The sequence below is a fragment of the Ambystoma mexicanum genome, chromosome 4p, assembly GCF_040938575.1.
Source record: "Ambystoma mexicanum isolate Mex_15411 chromosome 4p, UKY_AmexF1_1, whole genome shotgun sequence".
Taxonomy (NCBI): domain Eukaryota; kingdom Metazoa; phylum Chordata; class Amphibia; order Caudata; family Ambystomatidae; genus Ambystoma; species Ambystoma mexicanum.
This window is the reverse complement of record NC_090927.1, coordinates 990,669,500-990,692,232: the sequence shown is the minus strand read 5'-3', so window position 1 is coordinate 990,692,232 and position 22,733 is coordinate 990,669,500.

Below are 22,733 nucleotides of genomic sequence, written 5' to 3'. Positions count from 1 at the left end.
AAAAAGCTAAAATTCCACAAGCAGGATAAAACTAGCAGCATATATTCAATATGGTGTTAAAACCCCGTTCCACGGGCTGTAACAGAGGTTAATGACCCAGCAGGCCAAATTATCATCCTGAGCGAAGCAAGGGCTGATAACCAGGACTCTCGGCCATTAACCCTTGTTCCAGCCCTTCGAACGGGGGCTGAAGACTATTAGCACCCCGGGTTGCCAAAGCAGTAACCCTGGGTGGTAAAAAAAAGAATTGTCCTTTGTACAACGGGACATGCGCAGCCTCCCTTTGTATGAAGGAAAATCCTTTACAAAGATGGCCGCTCTGGAAAGGCAAGGTGGCCATTGTGAGCAGAGCGGAAGGTGCGGCTGCGGCGCAAGTGCCAAAATGAGGTAAGTTAGAGGAATTTAAAAAAATGGGGGCGGTATGTGGGGGGAAGATGGTGGCGGGGGTTTCAGCCGTCCAGCAGCATGGAACATGGGCTTTCACTGGCAGTACAAGCTCATGTTCATAGCCACCTGATTAGCTGGCTTCCCCCACAAGGGGGCTAATAAGAATTTATGAGGAAAGCTCTAGCTGATACTGTAAGATGGGGCAGGGTTTAAACAATTCCTGACACATCGGTACCCCACGTACGGGACAGTTTGGAATCCGACTTAAATTCCTTTGTGGTCAATGCAATGCCTAAAGTGAGTTGGAGGGCAGTAATATCTGAATAATGCTACAAAATGGTCGAACTGCGGTGGCACTCAATATAGGATGTAGTAGAAATGTGCTAAAGGAAACGTCTAAATCTTATAATCATTGCCTTCAGTGTGGCACGGTTTAAAGGATAGGCTGCACCTAGAGCATTGTCAAAACCCATATAATCAAGATGAGCAGCCCTCAGGAAGGCAGAAAGACTTTTCTTCTTACAGCATAGCTGGGAAAGCAAAACTACTCCAGACTCGAGGCTGGTAGTAGAATGAAAAGGAGGGTGGAATGCCACAGGACTCTCTCCCTGCTTGAATAAAGCAGACACTATTACCAGCTTAGCAATAAGGTCAAACAAGCGCATAATATACACTTATTCTGCAATCCATCCCCACAATCCCATCTCTCTAACTGCATATTTCTCCCTGTTGAAGTTCAAGAGTCTATTGGACAGGAATGTAGAATCTGATAAAATGAGGAGCCTGGATTTGTTATCATTAGAGAATCATTACTCTTTGTTACAGAACCATTACCCAATCATTACTCTTTGCTATGGAATCATTCCATTATTGCATCCTGTTTAAGCTATCCATTGTACATTGCTGAAGTAGACACTATCCACATTATTAGACGGCCACTTTGTATGCATTTGCAATTTGCATTTAGAATAACACACTGTCATATTTGAAATATCATGTAGAGCCATTTAGAATGACACATTGTTATGTTTTGTAGTTACATGTACACATGTATGCATTGCAGAGACACCATGCATTGAGTGTGCACTTAGAATATGCTTTGAGCATATAGATAGCGCTTGGGTTTGCGAGAAGAAAGCGTAAACGCTAGAAAGCATTTAGCTGGCATTATGAATCCATTCTGAATGGAGACACAGAAGCGCCACTGTGCTCGGTGCGAAGTTGTTATGGTACACTGTGAAAGAAAGGAATTTGTAAACAGTTTGGTTGATAAGAGGTCATCTTTGCCTTAGTAGAGACGGCCTGGCCTAATCAGCATAGCATGGCTTGTGTGCTTCGCGGAGACAGAAAAGGATGGAGGCAGCGCCACATGGGGAGATGGGAGAGGAGCCTTTGCAGGAGGGAGAGGTCTTGCATACAGGCACGGAAAGAGGATTTCGTGAAGCCAATAGTGGAGTGAATGAGTATGAATGGAGAAATAGGAGGCAGGCACCGCAGACAGATAGGCCATGAATGAGATATGATGTCCAATGTCACATTGACACAGAGCACGACAAGAACACGGAGTGAAGTACACAGACATTCAGGCACTACCTGAATATAGAATGCTGACACACAGAGAAACGAAGGAATGCTTAAGGTAACCATAGGGATTTGAGTGTGTCATGGAATAGTATAACCAGAGGTGAAGAGAAGGGAGTTTGCTAGTTGTTGTTGGAGATGGTGCTAAATGTTGATCGAGTTCGATGATGGAGAGGTGTCTTGTTGCAGCAGAATCCGATGGCTTTGGGAGATTGAGGGCTTGGCAAAGGCATGAGGCAGTTCGAGAGAGGGGCCTGCCACTGACTGACTGATTGGAGAGTAGCAGGAGAGGAGAGACCTGGCCCTGGCAAACAGAGCTGGAGACCAAGGGAAGCAAATGGGAAGTATGGTTTATGGCCTAAACTGATTGATTAGAACAGACACTCACACAAAGAGCTTTGGGTTTGGGAGAAGGGGAAATCAGACAGGGATTGTCTGAGAGAGAGTGAGTGTGAAGTATGGTGTGGATTGGAGAGGAATGCTGATGCTTGCATTAGACTGCATTAGAATCATAGGCTTGCATTAGAAACCTGTAAGGCTTATAGTTATTGCATGGTAGATTTGCACCAGAAGCATAAAAGGTGCAAAGTTGAGATTTGCATAGTTTTGGTAATGCTTGCATCATGCCTTGTTATGCATAAATAAATGTATTCTATTGTTATAATTGAATCGATTCTTGTGTTTTCTTTGTGTCTTGTGTCCATAGGCGTACGATAGGTGTATGTTGTTAGGCATAAGATAGGAGTAACACAGTGCACATAGGCCCTGAGATACGAAAGCAGGGGGGTATAGCGATCCACACCCTCCTAAGAGATTGTCTACGGTTGGCTAGAGTTGTCTAAGACCGGTGCATGGTTGCCCAACGGGGGCTAGACCGTGATAGGATTTGTTTTACGGTCTCACAAAATGGCGCCCGAATAAGGACTTCACTAATGCTGACTGATAACATGCCATTTATCGGTTTTGCAGCAGTCGAAGTTTGAACATTGTGTGTAGCTGTGTTTTGTTTTGTTTTCTGTTAGGTTGTGGGAATAGAGATTTTTATGTTTCATGTTTTTTCTGTTTTGGGGATGTTATGAATTACAGCATGCTTTGTCCACAATTTTATTCACCGTAGGAAGGGGAACGCAATTGTCTGACTGACTTTTTGAATCCGGAATTGAATTTTGGCATTGATCCAGTGCAGTATTTCATGACTGGCCATTTTTAAAGGGGAATAAATGTACATTTATTTAGCCGAGCGAGAGAAACAGTTTTTTTCTTGAAGATGCTTGTGGTGTTTTGTTTGTTTGGAAATCTGCAGAGACTGACAATTTTTGGGGAAATCTGACGTTTGTTTTGGATTTCTATTGGTTGAAAATTTGTGTGCACATTTTTTGGCAAGAGCCAACGACTGTATCTGCTTGTTTGGAGAAGTCTTGGAACTTGTTTTTTGAAACTCACTTGAGTGTCATGAGGCTTGTAAATTGAAACTGCAGAACGAGCACATTTCTTAATGATTTGAAAGCAATAAGAAATCGGCTTAGAAAAATTCTTGACGCCTGGGGAGTAGTTTCACCGGCTCCAACCATATTGAAAGTGAATAGTGAAATAGAAATGACAGACTTGAGCCCGTATATTGGTGACTTGCAAGCAGTAATATGTCGTCTCAGAAATGTAATTAGTAATTGGGAAAATATGCCAGCAGTTTTGAAATTAGACCCATTGAAAACAGCAGTGATGGGCGGGAACAGAGTTCCTAGAGATTTGAATATTGTTCATGGGGAGAAAGAGTTACCTCAGAATAATACGAGAGATAGTGCATTTCTGACAGACATGAAGAAAATGCATAGAGGGATTGCCTATGAAGATTTGAGGCATTGTGAAACTGCATCATTGGAGACATATGTGCATAAAGGTATTTATGTGTAGATCTTTGATTTGAATAGAAATGACAATTGTGATGACATTTTTGGCAGTACCAGTATTGTGCCTATGTTATCGAGTGAGAAAAATATTTTGTCTAATGACATTGAAACTGGCATACCATTGAAGGAGAACGTGAATCGTGCTAATCGTGCTATATTTGGATGTTTTGAGACTTTGCATTCCATTATTTTTTTTAGTTTGAATGAGTGCATGAAGAGGAAGTTTGTTGACGTTTTGCAGAAAGATCACGCGGGACTGGAAGACTGTTTATCTGAAGCAGGAGTTAGCAGTGAAGTGAAGGAATGTTGTTTGAATCTGAATCGCATTGCACATGAGAGAGTCTGTTTGAATGAAATAGATTTGATTTTTCAACTTGGAGTAATTCAGCTTTGTGAATACTTAATGGTGTAAAAAGGGGGATGGGTGGCTAGAACACATGGAAGTGACACAGAAGGAAATACAGGATATGGAATGCAATTGAATGAGAGATATGCAGTGGTGCAGCATTTGAATGTGCAATTTTTGAATGTGCATTATTTTTTGGAATATATGAAATTGGCTGTTCTGTTTTGTTTAGCTAGACAGATGCACTGACACATTGATACACTAGAATTGCATACACGGAGAAACTAGCATTGATGTCTTTTGAGAGACAATGAGAAATGCTGTTTTGCTTTTTCCCTTGATTACATCAGAATCTGCTTGAAGACTGATACTTGCACTATTGTTTTCTTTGCATGACATCTGGAGAAACACCTTGACCAGACCGAGATTGCATTGATGACTGACCAGATTTCATCGCATGAATTGACCAGACCATGATTGGCAGCAGCATGATGGCTGAAAGCAGCATGACCAGAATGAGTGACTGACCAGACCAGATTGACCAGACCTTGATGACCGTCTGTTCGAGATCCATAATGGCTGACACCTTATGACTTTGCATCATGGATGTTTGTTTGCAGCAATGATGAGACATTGGCATCTGACCTTTTGCTACGCTTTGCAGAACCACTTTTGGGGAATGCCGACCGACAGATTTGAGGCCTTAGGGTGTGGCTGTGCCAATGGCTGCGCTCTGATAATGTACCCAGAAAACCTGCTTGCTACCCAGACTTCGTGGCATGACACCTATTGCCATGGAAAGCGAAGATCATGACTGACTGTACAGAGAAACTGACACCTTGCAGCATTCTGTGCCAAGAGAGAGAGAGAACGAGCAGTGAAGATTGTTCAGCAAAGAAGAGATAAATTTGTTTTGTGAGCTGTGTTGTAATATACAGTGAGACGAGAATCCAATTGGAATGCCTTACCTTGTGAACCAGAACCAGACACAAGTTTGGGCCTGAGGAGAAAGAGAGAAATACAGGAATGAGCAGGAAGACACACTCTGAAAACATTTGAATTCCTGTCTACGTTTGAACAGCAGTGAAGCTTTGTCTCTTGAGTGAAAGAGATTGAGCATTGATCCATGGTGCTTTGAAATTTGCACTTGCATTCAACGTTGGCTGGTCCCTTATTTGAAGAGCAGGGACTGGCACGGCAGGAACTGGCATGGCATGGCAACAACTGGCAACAGCATGACCTGACAAAGGAGGAGAGAATTTGAAAGCTGGAGTTGGGCCTATGGAGAAGGGCCACTGTGCATGGAATTGCACTGTGCATACAATTGCCACTGGAAAGTTACCATCTGTGTTGTCTTGCAAACACTCTGAATGAGTGCATCAGTGCTTTGTTTTGCCTTTGTCCCACTTCTCCATGTTGGGAATGAGAGGCCTAGGGAAAAGGGAGCGTATGAGCTGTGTTCACCACAGTTTCTGACACGCGGTTTCCCGGTGCTAGCTTTGAAAAGTGAAGGACATATGTTGATCACTCCATGGGGACAAATGGGGTGCATATCGTATGGACACACTTGATGCTTGCTCCTGCCTTTTTGGAGCTCTGTGAAAAATCTCATTACCTTGCTGCCATTTATTAAGAAGGCCAGCCTGAACTGGCTTGAACACTTTTCTGCTACCTGAACATTGAAAACCTTTGCTGAACACACTGATATGCTCGCTGTGACACATTTGTGAACACTTGCTTCATTGACACTGCATCTTTGTTGACATTCCTTGGCTAAAACTATTGCATTAGAACTGGATTTGTACTGACTTGGAATTGTGCGCATATGAGAGGGCACACATACCTCATGAGTGACCTGGAAATATCTTGGACTGGAATATAACTGAATTGGCCTATATGACCAATACACTGGATGTATACACTGATATGTATGCATTGATCTGTAATTAAATGATTTGGCCTGTTTGGCTAATGACATCTGAAATGAGCTTTGACACCTGAGAAAGTGACATTGTCATATTTTGTGCTTGACACATTGAAAAATGGAAACACCTGAATCCACAGTACACGTGAATTGATCTATGCATTGCATTTTGCTATCTGCTTATAGAGACACTTTGACTTTTTTTGCTTGTAGACACTTTTGACTTTTGACTTTTTGACTTGACTTTTGCTATGATTTGACTTGACTTTTTGCTATGCTATTCTGAATTTTGACACATTTGCAGCTATGCATTTGAATTTTAGCTTGCCACTGATAGAGTGAAATGCTTGCATTTAAAAGGGTTTTTTTTGCATCCTAAATAGAATGTTTTTTCCCCTTTGCAATTTCACTTGGTATAGCATACCACATTGCTATGAGATGTTATGACATATAGGTAGTAAGATTATGTAATGGTAAGAGGAGAGATTGTAGAATCTGATAAAATGAGGAGCCTGGATTTGTTATCATTAGAGAATTATTATTCTTTGTTACAGAACCATTACCCAATCATTACTCTTTGCTATGGAATCATTCCATTATTGCATCCTGTTTAAGCTATCCATTGTACATTGCTGAAGTAGACACTATCCACATTATTAGACGGCCACTTTGTATGCATTTGCAATTTGCATTTAGAATGACACACTGTCATATTTGAAATATCATGCAGAGCCATTTAGAATGACACATTGTTATGTTTTGTAGTTACATGTACACATGTATGCATTGTAGAGACACGATGCATTGAGTGTGCACTTAGAATATGCTTTGAGCATATAGATAACACTTGGGTTTGTGAGAAGAAAGTGTTAACGCTAGAAAGCATTTTGCAGGAGCGCCACTGGGCTCTGTGCAAAGTTGTTATGGTACACTGTGAAAAGATAGGAATTCGTAAACAGTTTGGTTGATAAGAGGTCGCCTTTGCCTTAGTAGAGACGGCCTGGCCTAATCAGCATAGCATGGCTTGTGTGCTTCGCAGAGACAGAAAAGGATGGAGGCAGCACCATATGGGGAGATTGGAGAGGAGCCTTTGCAGGAGGGAGAGGTCTTGCACACAGGCACGGAAAGAGGATTTTGTGAAGCCAACAGTGGAGTGAATGAGTATGAATGGAGAAATAGGAGGCAGGCACCACAGACAGATAGGCCATGAAGGAGATATGATGTCCAATGTCACATTGACACAGAACATGACAAGAACACGGAGTGAAAGTATACAGACATTCAGGCACTGCCTGAATATAGAATGCTGACACACAGAGAAACGAAGGAAAGCTTAAAGTAACCATAGGGATTTGAGTGCGTCATGGAATAGTATAACCACAGGTGAAGAGAAGGGAGTTTGCTAGTTGTTGTTGGAGATGGTGCTAGATGTTGATCGAGTTCGGTGAGGGAGAGGTGTCTTGGTGCAGCAGAATCCGATGGCTTTGGGAGATTGAGGGCTTGGCAAAGGCATGAGGCAGTTCCAGAGAGGGGCCTGCCACTGACTGACTGATTGCAGAGTAGCGGGAGAGGAGAGACCTGGCCCTGGCAAACAGAGCTGGAGACCAAGGGAAGCAAATGGGAAGTATGGTTTATGGCCTAAACTGATTGATTAGAACAGACACTCACACAAAGAGCTTGGGGTTTGGGAGAAGGGGAAATCAGACAGGCATTGTCTGAGAGAGAGTGAGTGTGAAGTATGGTGTGGATAGGAGAGGAATGCTGATGCTTGCATTAGACTGCATTAGAATCACAGGCTTGCATTAGAAACCTGTAAGGCTTATAGTTATTGCATGGTAGATTTGCACCAGAAGCATAAAAGGTGCAAAGTTGAGATTTGCATAGTTTTGGTAATGCTTGCATCATGCCTTGTTATGCATAAATAAATGTATTCTATTTATTATAATTGAATCGATTCTTGTGTTTTCTTTGTGTCTTGTGTTTTGTGTCCATAGGAGTACGATAGGTGTATGTTGTTAGGCGTAACATAGTAGTAACACAGTGCACATATGCCCTGAGATACGAAAGCAGCGGGGCTATAGCGATCCACACCCCCCTAGGTGATTGTCTATAGTTGGCTAGAGTTGTCTAAGACCGGTGCATGGTTGCCCAAGGGGGTTAGACTGTGATAGGATATGTTTTACGGTCTCACAGGAAGACTAGCCTGATGAGGTTGCCAGAGGGCAGAAATGTTATGAATCAGTCAGCTTTGGGAGCTGACTTGGGTAGCACAAGGCCGGCATTCTAAGGGAAGAGAAGAGTCAGCACCACAGTCACAGGGTTCCAAGGGTCCCGTAAGTACAACGAAAGGTAGGAGATCGCACTCAATGAATCTAGAAAAAATAAATGTGTCGACGTAAAGGACGGACAATAGATTTAGGTCTTGCTGAACGAAAAGGCAAACATTTATTATTAGCATTTTTTGCTTGCAAGCCAAATTCAAATCATCCCATCATAACCCAAAAACCCAACCAACCAGATCCATTATCCAGCTCTGCTCCCCTTATACTCCTCTAGAAGCTCTACCCCATATCTTTGTATAGGCCTAGATAGGCCTTGCAGTATGCAGTTCCTGCCTAGCAAAGGAATATTGTTTACATGGTTCTCGAGTCTCACATGGTAGTCTGCTTTCTGGTCATGATGACAAATATGACAGATTCCAGTTTCGTTCTCCTTAGATGAAGGGTGTACGTCCTCCATCCTCTGACGTATTTCTGGTCGCCTATGAGGGGGTCGTTGTTCGATCTTGCTTGAACCGGTGTAGTCCACAAATGGTGGGCAAATGGCCTTGGGACACTAACCTTGCAGAAATCTAAAAGTCCTAAGCTCAGCAGTTCCTAGTGCACGCATACCCAGTCTCTCAGATCACCTACAAGCACTATCATCAGCCAATCAAAACAAGAAAAAACTCTCAACAATGTCTGCTGCGATTTAAAGTAAAATAATAAATACTAAGGTCTGCACACATGGGCAGGGCAAAGGCATCACAAGGAGAAAGAGACTTTCATATAGAATGAAAACTAATTATCATCCCCCTAATTTCATCACCACTCTGACACCCAATCGTTTTGCGCTAATTGCATTATTTCAATGCATTAGTACACCAGCAGAGGGTTAGGGGGGAGGTGGCCTCCCAGTCAGGCAGGAGGCTCAATACAGGGGCTTTACCAGCTGTTAAAACCCCTGATCCTTGCCCCCTCAGAAGCAGGTGGCTGCCATCTTCCCCACCGGGACAAAGGTAAATGTGTCCCGCGCTCCCCCTGCCTCCCTTTCCCCCAGCTCTAATTTCCACATCCCTAACCCACCCCCTCTCCACTTACCTGATGCTTCCTTGTCCCTCCCCTGTTGTGGCAATGTCCGCCATGGAAAGAAAGAAGAGACTAAATGTAGTTCCCTTCTCTCGTCCATGGAGGCCATTTTGGATTGTAGTATTTCTCAAGTTGAGAAACGGCAAAGACGATGTTTCTCAACATGGAAAAAACCTATTAGCATTCCAGAAAAAAAACACCCCAAGACACTTAAAGCCATAAACCCCATGCAGGTGGGTAATTATAACTTCTAAGACTAAGGTCTCTGTGTTCACAAATGTTCAGCAACAGCCCAATTCCACAAGAATGCTCAGCACCACAGAGTAAGGCTGAAAAGTGTAGTAAAAGCTGCATCCAAAATATTTTTTGGGTAGTGTAAAGGTATACACGGTTGGAAAATTCCTAGTTTTAGCATTTGATGTGCAATAGCAAGACCCCATCATCCAGGAAGATACCAAGAATCCCAACAAAAGGAGGAGGCCAAAAAGAAATATAGGAAGTCAGTTCAAAGTTGGGTACCTGTTTGGAATGTGAAGCTATGAGGGAATCCAGAAAGAAAGGCCAAGACAGAAGGTGTGGGTCGAACAAAAGAAGCTAAATCACAATGCAGGTCACGGATGGATCCAGAAAAAGCGTACTCAAGACACGTGGCCTCATCTAGATGGGGTAACAGGCTATGCTGCCATGTGTGAGGACCTGACCAGACAAGCACAAACCTGCATGTTTGTTTGATCCAAAGTAATTGTATATTTTCCATTTTTTGCTGAACCCGGAGGAAGGGTATAATTTATGTTGCATTCTTAGAGAAATACAACCCTTTAATATCCTATGTTTGTGTTCAGCCTCGTCTGTGCAATCCTGCTTTCCACCAACATTTTGACAGGAGCTACTTAGTCCTCAAGAGAACTTGAGGTTTATACACTAGAACTGGCACACACTGATATTGCCATTATGTTGTCAGGGTGTCCAAAACACATGCTTTTATCATTAAAGGCTGACCCTGGTATTTCCATCATTCACCATGATACTCTCACCACATGCCATGTATGTTGCCATCAAATGCCCCGTCATGCCTACAACATGCCAGAAATATCTACCATCTACCCAGGTACTTCCACCCATACCAAATATGGCCATCACATGCTCAGGTACCATCTTTTTTTGCATGCTATATTGTGCCATTTTATGGTTAGGTACTCTCTCCAAATGCAAGGTATTGCCATCATATCATATATGTCCATGTGTGCCCAGGTATCCTGCCGGCATTTTAGTGATTACACTTATATGCTCAAATACTCAGGTCATATGCCAGGTATTGCCATGATATGCTTCAGTAATCGCTTCACATGTTACTTCTGCCATTACTCGTAATCCTTGTTCGATATAAGAGCAGTAAATGCTTTAAATCCATAACCACTTTTGAAAATGTTACCAATAACAAATGTGAATATTAAATGCTTGGATAATGCAGATTCATACCTGGTGGTCAAAACTGAGGAGATTAATAACACTGCAAATGGAGATATGATTTGGGTAATATAGAAACGTTCTCTGCTAACTATTTGCAAACAGTGGAATCTCAAGACATTTTCCAGGAAATGGTAGGCTTGCTTGACTAAACAGGTACACATCATTTATATTAGCACATGGAGATCATTATTGACCGCTTCTCAGCCACTCAGAATGTTTAGAGTGCATTCAATAACAACTGGTATTGGCTGCTTTCTGAACGTCTTCAGAAACAGACAAGTTCAGCTCGTATGGTGAACTAGATGTTTTTTCGTCAAAACTAAGCGAAATGGAAATTTATATTGAAGAGTTTACTAATTATTGTTTTTTCCTCTGTAACTACCTTTAGTTGACGAATATTGAGAATAGGTTCTGTTTGCACTTTAGATGAATAAATAATTGTTTTGTTTAATTTATCACAATGTGTGTACTATAATTAGTTGCACATTTAAGTCCTAATTTGAAGACTGGTGGCAAATGTGATTTGTGTATTTGCACAATTTATATTGCAGATTTGCACTAGTTATTGTGCTAATTTGCACAGTGTACTGATTTGCGGATTTGACCATTTATGTTGCAGGAATTGCCCAAGTCATATTGCTTCTTTGCACACTACGCTGAGTTTTGTGATTTGCACACATTGTTGAAGATTTTATATGAATTGTGTCTTGTCTAATTGTATTTTGTAATCTTAGTTTTAATAAAACATAGCGATAAATGATTTGTACTGATATACTTGCTTTCCACAATCCCTTGACTTTCCTTGAGCCCCATTTATAATAATAATAATTGTTATTTTTTCGTGAGGTATCAACTTTTCTTTATTTACTAACTCAATTTGTCTATTTAGTTTGCTCATTCTTGCAGTAACCATTTCTTTATTCACTACTGAAACTCAAAAACTTGTATTCCTGCTACCTTCTTGTGCTAATAGCCACATTGACCTGGGGAGGGGTCATTATTGCTTGGGATAATTACCCTTCCCCAGTTTATGGCCCTTGATTTAGCCTTGGGCCATAACTTGGATCTTTTGTCAGCAATAATGACCACCCATCAGTCAATAAGGGATATTATGCTGTTTATAGTTGTAATGATTTGAACACCTAGATGGGATCAAAGTCTTGGAAACTACGATTATGAAGAAATCAAGGAAACCGTAATAAACAATGCCAAGTCAGCAGCAGAAAACACATTGAATACACACGCTGCGCGCGTTCATGGAAACTGGGAAGGGACTTCCTGTTTAGCCAGCACACATGTGTACAGTACAGAGGAGCTTGATTGCGTGCTCGGTTTGAGTAAGAGGATGTGCTTTTTTGAATGGTGCTATAGTTTCATTAAACTATGATGGATAATTAAAAATAATTATGAGTGGAGTTAAGCAGCGGTGCCTCACCGTGATTAAAGGACACCTCAGATACACTGAAAAAAGGGGGAATAACAGGACATAGTCCTTACAGATGCCCATAAGATTAGTAATAAGTGCTTTGCAGAACAGGATGGAAGGTATATACAGTGATGGGATATATCCCTGTTTTTGCTTCTTACAAACTTGGTATGCATTGAGTGCAAGGTGTGCATTGAGTGCAAGGTGACCGGCGAGAACGGAAATCCTGAAGGTCATTTTCAAATTACAATATGGTCTGCATCAATGAGTAAAGTGCAGCATTGCACAGTACAAATGGGGAAATGACCAGGCTATCCTAACACTTGATGGTGCAATTAGTTCCAGAACTTGAAAATAAAAAGAGCCACAAACCAGTAGGCTGCGTGGGAGTGGGAGAAGCAGTGGGAGAGAGCAGACAGCGGCCACGCCAATTATACAACATTGGGGGAGAGTTAAGGAAGCGTAAGTGGCTAAACCAAATAGGCCTTGCTATAAGCGAGGTTGGGCTTAAAAGAAAGGCTACATTAAGAAGCCTGTCGGGTGGATTTACTCTGAAGCTAGCTGGATACCGAGGGCATTGAAGACAAACAGAAGGAGAATAGGTTGCTGGGTCCCAGGCCCTCGTGGCACCTAAAGCCACCAGGATTGAAAGGAATGCTACCTCCTGGGAATCTGTGAAGTGACTATGAATTGGGACCAGGAGCACGACCCTTGAATGGGGAGATTATAATTACTGTAGCCCAGGGTTGTCCAACTCCAGGCCTCAAGGGCGGGAATCCTGATGGGTTTTCAGGATATCCCTCATTAATATTCATGAGAACAAATTTTAAAACATTTAGAATAGTTGTATGCAAATTTATCCCATGAATATTAAAGGTGGGTATCCTGAAAATCCAACATGTTTCCTGCCCTCACGGCCTGGAGTTAGACAACCCTGGTGTAGCCCAACAAGGAAACAGGGTCCTAACAGGATATAGTCCTACCCAACGAGACCCCCTACTGCAAATTCTTGCTCGGAAGAGTCAAAAGAGAGTGCTAGGGCAAGAGGGGAGAAACTGCACGTCTTTTAACATTTTATTTTACAGTTTTATGCAGCTGGTTCACTGTACAGATTATACACATATAAAATACAATGAAATGATGAAAGTGATACTACACAATAATAACACATTAAAATAATGAGTCTCAAAGCAAAAAAAACCAACCAGATAAAAAACAAATTTAGAATGAACAGAATACATCCCAAATTAGGAAGAGGGATAGGCAAGCTGAAAGAAATAACTCTTTAGTGCATTTTTGAACTCCAAAAGAGATGGCAAAAGATGGATTGCATAGGAGGGAGCACTGCAATAATGAAGCACAGCAGCTGAAAAGGATTGAGTAGAGAAGTGAGAAGGGCGAATTCGTAGAATTTCAAGATGAAGAAGATTTGCAATTCTTATTGACTGAGACCCTCCAGACACAGACAGCTTTCCGCAAGGTCAGAGGAAGACTTGAGGACCACTGGCTTGTATGTCATGGAAGACTTAATGGAACTTAAATAAAATACAAAAATTAAAAAGAAGCCAATGAAGATAAATGGAAATAGGAGTGATATGCAGGGACGTCATTTCACCAAAATGCCAGGGGTAGCGGAAATGACATCACACTGATGTGCATACACATGGACGCAGGAGGATGTGGGGCGTGTAGCTATCCTGCGGCTCCAATCCCAAAGCTTCCATGGAAGGTGCCTCCCACAATGATCTGATGCAGTCACGCTCATTTCCTAACACCCGGGTGAACACATTGAGTGGTATTTCTTTCGTAGGCCAAACCGTGTGAAATCGTCCATGGCAAGAGATACGGGTGCCGTGAGAGAATACCTTATTAGGGAGTCCAGGAGGAGTTTCAAGAAAGATGAATGAGGTATGGTGCAATCCACAATCAGCTTCAGGAAGCTCCAGAAACAATCCTGCATGCCCAGGAAGCAGTAATCATGAGATATTTTTTTTCACTAGAAGAATGCTATGAAATGTCTGCTTTGTTAATGTGTCTGTTACCCTTCACTATGGTATTCATAGCATAATTACCATCCATACTCATAATGTCCCAGCTTGCAACAATGGTACTGCTGTCTTAAATAAAATAGATAAATAGAGAGTGTAGGTGGTGACTACATTTTATAAAACAACGTTTTGCATATTTTATGAGGATGACACCATCACTATATGTTCTTATATTGGGATTTAGTTTTCGGTTCTGTTGATATGCGGCATCTAACAATTCAGACAAACTCTTTAAAATCTGCGAGGAACTAGCCAATCCTGCCGCAGTCTCTACATCTCCTGCCCCTTCCCATGACCTCTGTACGGCCCTTGTCTCTCACTTCATCTCTAAAACCCAGGACATCCTGTCCTCCCTCTCGGCTTCTCCAACCTCTCCCCCTACACTCCCCTCTTCCTCCGTACCCCCAGCAACAAACCCCACCCCCATCCGCTCGCTGCCTTTCCTCTTTTCTCTCCTGATGAGGTTTCAAGACAAGTCCGATCTATGGAAACCTCTTCTAAACAGGTACTTCCCTGTTCTTCCAAAACCATCAAGGTCCACATTGACACCCTCGCCCAAGCCCTGGCTGATTTCTGCAACCACTCGTTCACCTCCGGGACCTTCCCCTCCCCCGTGAAACACCCTCTTGTGCACCCCCTTCTCAAGAAACCCTCTGCCGACCCCTCCCTTTGGCTAACTATCGCCCAATCTATATCACTCCTTTCCTGGGCAAACTCTGGGAAAAGCTGGCAATCTCCCAGCTTAATCTTCACAATGAATCTGTTGGCTTTCTCCATGACCATCAGTCTGGCTTTAGAGCAGCCAGAAGCATGGAAACTTCTCTCCTGAACATCCTTGAAGACCTGCTCTCTAACCTTGATTCTAATCTCCCCTCTGTCCTCATCCTCCTTGATCTCTCCTCTGCCTTTTATATGGTCAACCATGCCATCCTGCTCAACCGGTTCTGTTATAACCTGGGTATCACTGATCAGGCTCTGGCCGGGCTGACTTCTTTCCTCTCTGACAGACCTTCCCAGGTCCAACTTGGGTCCTTCCTTTCCTCTATCTCACTCTCCACCTGTGGTGTTCCCCAGGGGTCTAACCTCTCTCCCTGGCTCTTCAACCATACCTGGCACCTCTCACCCACCACATTGCTGCTCTTTGCAACTTTCTGTGATATGTGAATGACACTCAGCTCGTTTTCAGGCTCCCCTCTGTCACCTCCTCTCCCTCTCTCATCTCTGACTATCTGTCTGCAATCCAGGAGTGGTGTGCTGCCAACGACCTCTGCCTTAATGCCAGTAATACAGAGATCCTCCTCATCAGCACTCCTGCACCTTCCTTTTCTGTCACCCTCTAGCCAGCCTCCCTTGGCCCTCTCGCTGCTCCCACCTGTGAGGCTAAGAACCTTGGAGTCATCTTCGACTCCACACTTTCCTTTTCTCCACACATCTCTGACATCTACAAGAAGTTAAACTACCAATTGCACCTCCTCAGAGGTATTTTTCCTCTCCTCTCCTTCCACCAGAAGCTCACTGTCTCCAGAGCTCTGGTTGTCTCTAGGCTGGACTACTGCAACAGCCTCTTTCTAAATCTGTCTGCTACTACTCTCTGCCCTCTGCAACTCATCCAGAACAGGACTGCAAGACTTGTCCTTGGCCTCAAGCCCAGGGATCGTAGCTCTCCAGCCCTGAAATCTCTTCATTGGCTCCCAGTCCTGCAAGGATTAAGTTCAAGACCCTTTGCATTGTCCACATGGCCTTCTGAGGCCTGGGTCCGCAATACCTTCAATTCTCCCTTCGGAAATACCTTCCTATTCGAGCTATTTGCTCCTCCACCTCCAACTCCCTCAGGGTCAGTCGCTTCTCCAAGCAAAGAGTTGGTGATAGATCTCTTTCTTCGGCTGGGCCTCCCTCTGGAACAGCCTCCCTGCCTCCCAGAAACTTAAGGAGAATCATCTCAATCAACTTCGGTTCAAGAAGCACCTCAAGACTTTGGTCTTTGCCTCTGCCTTCTCTCTTCCACTCCCATGCTGACCTCTTTCTGTTTCTGCACTGGGCATCTGGCCACCCTCTAACTTCAGGCTCTGATCCCTGCCCACCCATCTGTATACCTGCACTGCCTCCGGGCAACCCTTGCACTTGGGTCTGTATGTGCACCCCTACAGTCCCCATACGTGCATTTATGGACACCCGTTGTCTACACTAAATTCTTGCACTTGTCACCTGCCTTATGCACTACCTGTTGTTGTTTCTGATCATGTGTTTAGCACTTTCCACCCCTCCCTTGTCCCTTGCACTTTCCCCCTTCCCTCTCCCCTGCACTTGCGCGTTCTCAGTGTCACTGGGCCCAGTAAGATCATTGTTTTGTCCTCCACAGTACCCGTCCCTTACCACGTTGCTCCCTGAAACACTTGTGTATGGGCGCGATATAAATAAAATATCATATCATATGTAAGCTGCCAGGAGACGGCCGACGGACAAGGCCTCCAGTCCTCTTTGCAGCTCTGCTGCCAGCTGCTCTCCGACACCAGGATCAGCTGATGCTGAGAGAAACAGCTGAATCCTTCAGCTTTGGAACCGCTGAGAGTTCCAATTCCATCTCCGTAACAGCTGCATGGTGCGTGGCGCCAAGAAAGACTAAGAAGGCTGCCTCGGTTGCCGTGACAACACAAATCAACATGCCCCTGATGTCGATCACCGCCGCAGGCCCGCAGTCCCATTTGCTGCCCTGCCAGCCCCTCCGTCCTCACCTTAAAGGGAGTGGGCCTTAAAGGGAGTGGGATGACAGGCGAAGCTGCCAGGAGAAGGCCGACAGACAAGGCCTCCAGTCCTCTTTGCAGTTCTTCACTGCTCGCAGCCTGCCATCTACCCTACATCCTCGCATGTACCACAAGATAAGCGGCCTGCTGCTCCCCTAAGTCTCTCGTCCTTAGCCCTCATCTCTAGGCTAGTACGGCTAGGCTCCCGCACGTATATGGCCCCACCTACCTCTCAACCACCGCCTACGCACATCCGAAATGCACGACTACAAGCAAGGTCTTGTGAGCCAGCTCACGCCGGCAGGTCACCATGGCCCACGCCCGCATGGCTATCATCCGCGCCGGCCTCACTTAGACACTCAAAGCCTGCCTCTACCCGCATCCAGAGACTATGGATATTGAAAACGCAATGCGACCACTGCTCACTGCCAGATCTACTGACTCTGATACCACTACAAATGATGCCAGAAAGACCAACCCCACTGCTACTACCATTAAGAACATGCAACCACATTTAACCACCCCCATTTTTACCAGTATTGAGATTAATTGTACTGTACTTGATGCACATACCCCTGAAAATGTGACCCCCAACTGCTACTACCGCAAATGTTGCATTGCCACTTTTATCTGCCCTCAATTTGACCTGTATTGAGATCACTGCTACTGTACTTGATGTACTTGAAAATGTGACCCCAACTGCTACTACCGCAAATTCTTCATTGCCACTTTTATCCACCCTCAATTTGACCAGTATTGAGGTGAATGCTACTGTACTTGATGCACATATCCCTGAAAATGTGACCCCAACTGCTACTTCCGCAAATGCTGCACTGCCACTTTTATTTACCTTCACCTTGACCAGTATTGAGATGAATGCTACTGTATTTCATGCACATACCCCTGAAAATGTGACCTCAACTGCTACTACCGCAAATGCTGCACTGCCACTTTTATTTACCTTCAACTTGACCAGTATTGAGATGAATGCTACTGTACTTGATGCACATACCCCTGAAAATGTGACCTCAACTGCTACTACCGCTTATGCTATATTGCCACACTCAACTACCCCCAATTCTACCAGCAATGAAATGAATAACGCAGGTAAGGATTCTCACGCTACTGGAAAGGCTTCACCTAAAGCTGCCGATGTTAACGCCACCCAAGCCGTTACGCCTAGCCTACCTAGACCACAACCCCTAGCCATCTCTGCCCACCCTCAGCCCCATTTTAGGTGTGCCTTGGTTAATGCCCGCTCCATTAACGCCCACGCACTAGATATCCATGACCTCATCACAACCCACAACCTGGACCTCCTCAAGGTTACGGAAATGTGGCTGCATGAAGCCTCAAGCCCTGCACTATCCCTAGCACTCCCCACATTATCCTATATTTTATCTTGATAAGGTTTGCTAAAGGATCAATCACTAAAGTAAAAAGTCAAGGGGAAAGTGGGAAGCCTTTTCGGTTCCCCCTGCCCAAAGGTAATTTCAAAGAATAAGCCACTGGTTTGTAATTTTGTAATTTGATACTTGATATAAAATAAGGGCCGAAACCATTGCACTCCATCACATCGATCAAAACGTCCATGATCGCGTGTCAAAAGCTTTTTTAGCATCCAATGCCGCTGCAGTCGTTGAGACGTTAAAATCCTGCATCCCACAACATACACAAAGAAAAAACAATTACATTAATGAAATTAAGCTTCAAATTTCAAATATCTTTGCAGGCTTCCTATACCGGGAGTGAGCGTGCTAAGCCGATCATAGGGGCATGTTTCCGCACAGTGTAACTAGGTTGGATATAAGGCACATCAATGCGCCTGACGCCTATTACTTGTTTGGCTACTGTTTATCCAATAAGTTATTTTGGACTCCACATGATCACTGTATGCAATGACAAGCTGGCCAAGGTTTCATCTGCTGAAGAGGACTCATTGTGAGGAATAGGAATGTTCTCTTCACTAAATGATAGAGCCGCCTCCAATACTGTGAGAAATATGTTTGCCTTTCTGCTGAAAAAACAGTTACACTGGGAACAGCATTGTGTATTGGATTTTCCTTTCACATAACAGTTTCTTCACACTCAGGGAGCTTCTGCGCTGCGGGCTGCAGTCGAAATATCTGCATGAATACACATTCTGCTAGAACCAAGGTGTAGATCTCTTTACTCCCTGGCATATTTCCGTAGTAGATCCTGATTGCTCTGATTTAGAATATGGCCAATGATTGGTCAGTGGGTGAACACCGAGTTTAGGCTTTGTGGCCAGCGAGCAGTGAGCGCGTCCAACTGTGAAATGTGGAGACAAGGCAGGATTGTCCAAATGTTAGCCATTAAATCCTTCCCAAATGTCTCCATATTTCTTTAACCACGGCTTTGCGACCCCAACTGTGTGCATGTAGTTGAATCTAGAACGGTATTCAGGATTCTGGCATTTCGCCTTCATCCTCGTTTAGGCTCTATCTGTGTTCGAGAATGAGGAACATAGTCCTTAGCTTGACTGATCCATGTTCCAGTTTCAGTTATTTGTGCACTTTCCTTTTCCAATTTACTCTTCGGTGATTGGCTGCTGGAGGTCATTTCATCCAATTTGTTTTTCACTGAAGCAAATCTTTCCTGCATGCCCAAATATATTCCTGCATGTGCATACCTTCACCAGCTGTGGGTACCGTGGAATGTTCCGGTCATTCTTGAGATTTCGCAGGAATGTGATTCCAGTGGCTTAGACATTGTTTTTTTCAATTGACACCAAATTACTAACGTTTACCCTGTGCAAGAGGTCATGACTCCGGCTGCAACAAATCTACCCTCTGCAGCACTATGTTTGTGGACCAGCTGCCACTCAGCGTGGAGTCTCTGTGTGTAGCCTCGCTATGGTTTAGGCACAAATATGGAAGACTGAGGTCCCAATAATATAGAACAAGTCTGTTTCTGTGCAGAAGTGCGGGACTGCAACCAGAAGTGATTATGTGTCAAGAGCAGTGGTATCATCACATTCCATCCACGCCAGCAGCAGAGGGTGTAATAGACAGGAAGGGCCCAACAGCTCTGGCATCTGTGAGATCCACTCATCGCACATCAGCAACACCTGCCACAATCACAGGGCCACCAGAAGTTATTTAGGTAAGCACTAGCAGCAGCAATGCAGCACCCCTCATGCCTGCACACCACCCTCTCATGTGCAGGGCCCGCCAGGGAAGCAATTGATCCAAAAGACCACCTCAACACAGGTAACCGCCATGAGGTTTGCGGCAGCAATGAAGGGATCCTACACAGAAGCCGTTACCAGATGACATACAGGGTCGCTGCCTAACACCACCAACCCGCCTCTTCAGAAGGATCCTTCCAGAGTCCACGGCTACGGAGGGAACCGGCGCAGCAGTGGCAGCCTGAAGTCACATGTGGCCGATGGGTTACGCCGTGACTCAGACCGTTCACATTAACAGCAGCACAACGGCACAGACAAAGATGGCAAGAGGAACCACCAGGCATCAACTGCGACTTTAGTACCACACAACCATGGTAAACTGATCTGCAAATGGTTAAGTTCTACAGACACATGATAACGAATCAAGGAAACATGAGCATGCTGTGGAGCGCTTGGATTATGCAGCCGCCATGTTCGGCTGCTCAAAAGCGCCCCCATCCTCCCTGTTTTCTCATATATTTATAAGCTGGCTGTAGTGGGATTTGGCCCTTAAATACATCATTAAACATGCTGAGGTACTGCACTTGATCTGCTTGTCGTCGCATTTATACCATCAAGTGTTCTACTATTTACTATTATTACTTCATATTAAGAATGTCTAGGTTTTGCTTTAATTATTTATCAAAAGATTTGTATCTGGATTTGCAAAATAAAAAAAAATAGTAAGTATCCAGGAGACGTGCTCTCAGTAATTTGCAATTGTTATTTTCCTTCTCAAGTTGAAAAGGAGACTTCCCAGATGTTATACATTATTCAATTTTGTTACACTCTAGCGGGCCTTGCCCAACAATACATCAAACTGCTGATCATACAATCTCTTCGTGTGCTGAGTTTTCCTTCGCAGGTTTTATCGTTCACAAAGTACAATTCTGAAGCCTTTCGCACTCACTCTAATTCGTCTGATCATTTGAATGGAAGCGGCGCCCTTTTATCACTTTCACTGAAAGCTAAGAGGGCGGAAGTGGAAAAGGCTTGAAACTCAATCAGCAACGGCTGCCAATCAGAAATGCAAGGCGCCTGCGCGGTGCGCGCCCGCCCCCTGCCGTGTCTTTTACACCAGGACCTCTTTTACCCATTGCTTTCTCCAGGCTTTGTGGGTCCGTGTGAAGCATAAGACCTACCTCGCCCTTTCCCGCTGATACATCGAAGTACAGCCCATATTACTCAATGCCAGGGATGCCCAGAGGCTTTATGGAAACAGACTCTTAGGGATGCTATTTTGTATGTGCCTCCAAACCATCTGACAAAGTAAGCTGCCTTTCGTTCAGTTACATGTAATGGGGCGCCCGCAGAAAAATAAACGCGGCGGTTGTTGAAAGGTGAAGAACGCATTTTTGCTGATGGTAGGGAGTAAGAATCTTCACAATCCTTTTTCACCAGATACAGCGAAGGTCTATCCGGTTAGTGAAGAATTACTTGCAGTCTCCCCGGGAACTCTCAGGTCAGTTAATAATGGTCACACAGGATAACCTTCTCTTCATAACGAATATGATTATTTACACACTATCACTTTAATCCACCGGAGATAGATAGAGCCACAGACATCACTTACCCGAGGATGGGCATTATTGCCCCAAACGCGTCGTAGCAAATGGGGGGAGACACGCCGAGTCATACCATCTTTTCGCAGCGGAGAACTCTTCCCGCTGAGATATCTGTCCTCATGAATTCTTCAATTGTGAATGTTACTAGGGAAAATTATCTTTTCGTACTCAAATGCACTTATCAGACTTGCTAAATGCCAAAAATGTGCACAAGTAGTGCAAATTGTGTCAAAATTTAAGCTTTCTCTTGGAATTAAATGTTAATTTCTTTTGTTCTGTAACCATTGAATTGTCCCAATTTTCAATTGTTGTATTAATTCTTCTCTGAGTAAATAACTGCACACTATTGAATATTGCGGACTGCAATCTAATTTATCCAGGCAATTGATTTTGCCATATTGTGCCCAAGTCATGTCCCCGAACCACCCAAGGGACCTCTTTCTGTACAGGGAGTAAGAATTTAAAATCACCATGACCGAGGTCTGCTTTCATGTGTTGGGATGGGGATAGCCTGATAGCAGGGTGATCTCGTCAAATGTATTTATTTATTGGTGTCTTACAAAGCTCCAACCACAGAGGGAGGCACTTTGTAGCGCTTCCTAAACAAATGGGCGAGAGCTGATCTTAGAGGAATAAGGAGACCTTCAGATCAGTAAAGTGATAACAGAATAAGAGCCAAGGAAGGACGCATGGAGATAAGTGTACTGTCGATGATAGGTTCATGGAATGGTTAACAGCAAAAAATAGCACTAAATGGGACAGGGTGCATGGCCGTAATTTTAGGGGGGACAGGGGTGTTTG